Genomic DNA, 6938 nt, shown 5'->3' on the forward strand with positions numbered 1-6938 from the left:
GATAACGAGAAGCGACGCATGCTGAATATAAATTTTTTAACTTGATTTAAATCAATACCGAAACCATATATGGAATTTCAACATCCATAAATCTTTCTCTATTTTTTAAAACCTCGAAAATCGAATGATTAAAAATTTGTTTCGCAATTGAAACAGTCTTTAGTTTTCGATCTATTCGAAGTAAAATACAGAGGGTTGCAATCCATGAATTTAAACGATTTTCATTTATTTTCTCTATTAGAGCAGCTTATAGTTTTATTAACGCAAAGGCGAACAATGCAAAAAATGTATTATTTCTTAACAGTATTTAAAGTTTCTAATGGGAGAAATTGCGACATTTATACAATTTCTCCCATATATTTTTAACATTTATAGCATTAATACATATTTAGTGAAGATACTTTTGACGCCTCTTTTATGTATACCTGGAATACATGCTGTTAACTTTTTCATGCGCAGGTATTATCTGCATAGAGATCATTAGATTTTTCATAGCCAAAAAAATTTAAAAACTCAGCTGTGCTTTCCTAGAAATTTAACACATGGATCTTACATTTGCAAGTTGGTCGGACCAACCACTTACACCACGACAGCACACACAAGGCAATACGGCAGTTTCTTATTTTTGCATCAAAACTGAAACGTGATATTTACCGTATTCAATATTATTGCTTCTATTTGGAAAGAAATTTAAATTATATATATGATATTTCTGTTGACCTGTTTTTAAGCAGAGTTAGGTTTATAGAAATCGGAGCCTTTTCAGTTGCGATTTACTTTTCTTACTATGCATAAAATATGAATAAAAGGGATTTTGTGAATCTGGATACAGCAATATTTTTGATTTAGCAAATTCCTATGATTCTCTGCAAAATAAAAAAAGGGGAGGGCCTCTATAAACTATATTTTGTGTTTATTTGATAAAACGTCAAAGTTTTCCTAATGTCCTCGTTCTTGAATTTGTCTCTAACGTTCTTGCTTACTGAGTGCCTTCGTGTGGTAATTCCAAACACATTTGGCTAGCAATCGGAAGATCCGGAATCGCAACGAGGGCACTGCGATTTCCTATCTTCGAAAAACACTAAATGAGTCATCAAGTGGTACCCATAAAAATGTGGTGGGTTATATTTCACTATCACCAGGATTTGGAGACTACGCCCCTGCATCTCCTGTCACCCGTTAAATGGAGGAGAACGTAAGGTTATTTTTTATCTCCTTACCGAAGGCTTTTGTGGTGTAATTAGAAGCAAGTGCGACTAGCAGTCGGGAGATATGGAGTTCATGATGTAAATGGAAGTATGGTCGAGAGGTATAGTAGAACTGTGCCTTCATGGTGTAACTGAAAGCAAGTTCGGTAGCAATCGGGAGGAATCCTGACGAAAGCATTTTCATATTTCTTGCTCCGCAAATCTAATGACATTACACATTTAGTAGGAATCTTAACGCTGGACCACATTCGTAATTACAGTAGTTAAAAAAAAATTTTTATTACACTGCTTTAAAAAAGATAATTCGTAGTTAAGCTAGTTCCTAAAAATTAAATCTTAATTATACTGGTTCCGAAAAAGTAATTCATAGTTATTCTAATTCCAAAAAATTAATTCGTAACTATGCTGATTCCAAAAATAATCCTTAATTATACTGGTTCCTAAAAAGTAATTCGTAATTATACTGGTTCCCAAAAAATATAATTCTTTGTTATACTGGTTTCAAAAAAATAATTCGTAATAATGCTAGTTTTAAAAACATTAATTCGTAATTATACTAGTTTAAAAAATCGTAATTATACCGATTTAAAAAAATTAATTCTTAACAATATTGGTCCCAAAAAATAATTCGTAATTACACTGGTTCCTAAAAACTAAATCGTAATTATACTGATTCCAATAAATAAATAAATAATAATTCTCTATTATACTGGTTTAAAAAAAATCGTAATTATATTGGTTTCAAAAAAAAAATAATTCTTTATTATACTGTTCTTAATTATACTGTAATGGTTCCAAAAAATACTTCTGATTACATTGTTTCCAAATAAATTTCTTTGCTCTACCCGTAGCAGAGTGATTGAGACAGCTAAATGCTGGTAGTCTGACTCGGGCTTAAGCACATACAGAAGGGCAGGCTGTTTGGTAGGTTTTCTTGCATTTTCCCATGTGTGAAGTGAATGCGAGCCGCTTTCCCCACGGAGGAATCTCCCCCGGCCATAGACCCCGGCCATAGATAGCCGCCATGTGCTTATTGCCGCCATGTGCATGGCCATAATTAGCCGCCATTTTCAAATAACGTAATTAACTTAAAAATGTTCAGTGGCACGAAGCTGCGTAGAAAAGATTTCTCATTTCTTTGGCACTATTCGTGTGAAGGAAAAGTAAGTAATCCTGAAAAGGAAGCAAACTCACTTCTGCTCTTCACTCATTCCTTCAAACAATCGGGAGGTAATAATTTATTTTATTTATTTATTTCTCAGTTTATTCAAATCCCTCTTTTAGTATGGCATACTGATGAAAATTTGGTTAAGTACCGGCTCTTCAACTTTCCCTAATCGGAATATGAAATGAAAGGAATTTGCAGCTTGTAAAATGTACCTACCGAAATTGCTATTTAACATATGAATGATTTCCACTACTAATTGAAAACTAGTTCCTTTTCAGACTAATTTTACAATGCCGTATGGGAAAACATTAATTTTTTTAATAAAATATTGTTACTGGAAATAACTAACATAATTTTAACCAGCGTTACAGCACGAAGGTGTTAGTAAGACATGAATACTGTTTTTTCTCTCAGAACAGCCTATAGGTTTTTAGCTAACAAAAGCAAATACAAATTCCCATATTTTCTTAGAAATAATTCCAGAAAAACTCAAGCTTGTTTGGAAAATTACGTCATTAAAAGTTTTTCTCACATTTGGAATGAGTTTTGTTGTTTTAACTATTCGAATTAAAACAAAAATGGGTTGAAAGTCCACAAAGCTGAACAGTTTTCAGTTATTTTCAAAGTTAAAGCAGCTTATACGCTTAATTAAGGCTTATAGACGATATTAGCGCAGAATCTCTTATTGGAGCCTAATCTTTTACAGGGGTCTCTAAACTAGAACATATCAGATCAAATTTTGCTAGCCTCAGGATTAAAAGGCAATTATATAGAGAATTTTTACGGTTGCAAATATTAACTCAATTGCTTCAACACTTATCCTCGGAAAGGATATTCTGTCCTCAACCGGAAACAAGGTTGAGCTATTCTATCAGCTGATAGAATTTGTGGAATTCATGTAAATTGAGAAATCCGGTGTTCTGGAAATGCGCCTTTTGGGTATTTTGGAACGTATAGAGATCAAGCCCACAGCAGCTTAGAATGTAAAGCTGAATGAATGCTGTTAATTATATTCTGGATTCAGTCCCCAAAAGCGAAAATACGAAAACTCAAGCAGCCAAGTATGATGTATGAGGTTAGTTATTCTCAAGTGTACCATCTAAGCAGTTTCATTAAGAAATTATTTTCTCCCCAAAAGCAGACGCTCCTGTAAATGCTTATGCTTATAAATTACCTACCGATCTGCGGGCGTTTTATCCAGCAAACCGTAGTTGAAGAACTGTCATAAAAATCAAGGTAACAAAAATTAGTTTTTGACATTCTTGCTGAGCACGCAGTCTACCAATCTGCTATTACACTCATTCCTACTAAACCATCTTTTTGTCTTTTTAGCTTTATTATTAAACATCATTTTCTTCTCACTTACTCCATATATATTCAACAGCAAAATTACAAAAATTTTAACAGCAGCATAGCCGCGTACGTTTAGAAATCCCGATGCAGCTTTAAGTCTTGGTATACATTTTTCTGTTTCTTTCAGTCTTTTCTCAGTTCATATATCAATGTTAAATTTTCTTAGTAAGCTGGCTTTATAAAATTTTTTTCTTTTTTGCCTTTTTATTATTAATTTCTTGTGCGTTAACTTTATTTATTAAATATCACTTTCTTGCCGCTTACGCCACGTAAAATTCGATTCAACGGCAAAATCACAAAATGTTGCCACTGCTCGCATTGAAATCGTTGAGTTTGCTAATAAAATTTTGTTAAAGGTTTACAAAATATGAAATAGATAATAATACAAATATGAAATTCAAAATTCTGGCTTCCAGGTGCCTGTGTTTGGCTGGAGGACTATGTTATTCAAAATTTAATGGCTCTAGATACCGTTTTTTTTTCACAATGCCAGAAACATGCATACATTCATGCAGATTCTTTATTATTTAATTTCTTTAAATATAATACAGAGTGATAATATTTGCTGGAAACAATTTGAAACGTGATACGCCGTAATAGTGATTCAACGCAAAATGCCGTTTCTAGAATCTCGAAACTGGGAAAAATGGGATATTAGTCTCATATATAATATAATGGTCTAAAAATGGGAAGTCTAAATATCTAAATGTCTAAAAATGAGATATTAATCCCATATATAATGGTATAAAATTTCAGACTTTACACTACCCCAATTGAACAGCAATATCGCAAAATAATTTAAAAAGAGCACATGTTTAGAATTTCCTTGCGCGCTGGAGATAAATAACTTTCTTCCATTGCTCGCTTTGAAATCCAAAAATTCGTTAAAGTTTTACAAAATGTGAAATAGATAATAAAACAAATTCCAAATTTGGACTTCCAGATGTCCACATTCGAGTGGAGGACTGCGTTATTTTTAATTTGATGGCTTTAGGTACTGTTGTGTATTCACAGCTCGAGAAACATACATACATTCATGCATATTCTTAATTATTTAATTTCCTTGAATATAATGCAGGGCTTTAATATTTAGCGACAACAATTTGAAACGCGAAACGCTATGGCGAACGCAAATTGCGAAAACGAACTTAAAAGCCCTGAAATTTTTCGCGAAAACAATGCTTGCTTTACTTCGACCAAAGAAGTAATAAAAAGGAGAAAAAGATACAAAGATAAATATGCAATTTTATCAATTTCTGAAATATTAGCTGGCTTTATCTTTCAAGACGCTTCCAATTCTACAAAATTATCACAAACTGCGTCATTTGCCGAAAAGTATTTAACGGTAGAACGTAATTTATCTTATCTGATATTATACATATGTATGTTATTCTGTCTTTCACACCCACACAGACAGCCAACTTATTAGAAAGATCCCGACAACCCTATTAACCTTAGAATCAGAAATCATGGAATTCGGATCACGTGAATGATATGCAGTAGAAGCACTCACGCAATAAGAAACGTTCAAAAGAAGCCTCAATGTTAGCCTTATTTATAATGGGAATACATATACGTCAAATACCCGTTGAACATTCAATCCATTAAAAAGAGCGTTACAAAAATTTGAAGTTCGTTCTTGACAAAATTAAATATGACAATCATAAGTAAATTACGTGCACGCGATCTCAAAATAATATCGACGCTCCTAAGACAGCAAGGAAGTTAAACAAGGTTTCCTTGTTTTTTGTGTGCATGGTAGAGCAAAGACAGAGATCATCATTGGAGAAAGAAAGATTGGCCAAAAGAACTTCATCGGAATCTGGAACCAAAAATATGCTCCAGAAAGCTCTCATAGATCCGAATAAAGTTCTTCTTCCATCTCTTCAAGTAAGTTTGTAAGGATCTTAAGTTTTATTAACGTTTATTTTTATTTAAAATCTTTACTATCACTTCTTATTTTCTACTTCCGGCCAGAATTAAAAGCTTTAACTTATTTATGCATATTTGTCTGGCGAACGCCAAGTACTTAAGTTGTGGCTTTTTGCCAAGAAAGAGAGGAAGGAGTTAGTCGAAGCAGGCCGCTTGCCTTAGCAGTTTTACTCGGTTGCTGTTGCCTTCCAGGCCAGAGGTTTAATCCTCTTAATAATTTTAAACGTATTGTAGTGTTAACAATTCTCTGTACTACATACGGCCTTTCTGTTAATATACGGCCAATCTTCAAGTAGGCACTTGTTTATTATTCCAAAGTTAAGTTAGAGTTTAGTTAATATTTTTATATTCTTACGTTCAGACCACAAGTAGTTGGTCTCTGTATTCCGAAGTACGGAAATTATTGTAAAGAGTGAAAAATAAAGGGTTTCCTATACCCTTCCTGTGTATCTTGTCTACTTCCCACATTTATTGAACATAGCTTTAGTAAATTCCCTGTTCCGAGTCAGGTCTTTGCATGTTCCCCAAGCAAGCAAGGAGAAACACAGAACCTGATAGTGGCACCCGACGAAGAAGAATAACCTTGGCCGAGTTTCAAGAACCTGTGCTGCCTGCAGAAGCGGCTCAGAATCCAGAAATGCCAGCTGCCGCCCTGGAAGGATTTGGTTACATCGTCCAGACCATGCGCGCAGCGATGAAACCAGAAGCAACATTTAATGGAAACTCACCGGTTACCAGTTTTTTGGAAAAACTAGATGAGCACTTCATGCTCTACCCCGTGCACGAGTTCCAGAAAGTTACCTTAGCTACCAGCGCTTTGAGGGGCCAAGCGCTTAATTGGTTCAAATGTATAGGCAGAAGTCTCTTGGGTCAAGCAGGAAGTCCCACCTATACTTACGAAAATTTCAAGACTGCTTTAGTAAAAGCCTTCCCTGTCGTAAGGGATCGTGCGAAATTAGAAACGGAACTTTTCAGCATATACCAGAAACCAATTGAAAATCTCTCAAGCTTTATTTTAAGAAAAATTCACGTCTTCAAACTCTTGTATGGAAACCGTCCGGATCCTGAGATAATTCAAGTGATTTTGCCGAGGTTACTTCCCCAAGTACAAGACTTTATTGAATTAAGGAATCCTACTACACTGGAAAAGTTATTTGAGCTAGCAATCCAGTTTGAAAGTAGAAGAACGGCGGACATTGAAAGAAGACGCCAATATCAACAACGAAACCAATTTGGTGAGTCAAGACCACAGCAAAGTCAAGCACACGGCTATGGAA

This window comes from Stegodyphus dumicola, chromosome 1 (genome assembly GCF_044657685.1).
Source record: "Stegodyphus dumicola isolate Sdum_Otavi_A_Nest chromosome 1, ASM4465768v1".
NCBI classification, from domain to species: Eukaryota; Metazoa; Arthropoda; class Arachnida; order Araneae; family Eresidae; genus Stegodyphus; species Stegodyphus dumicola.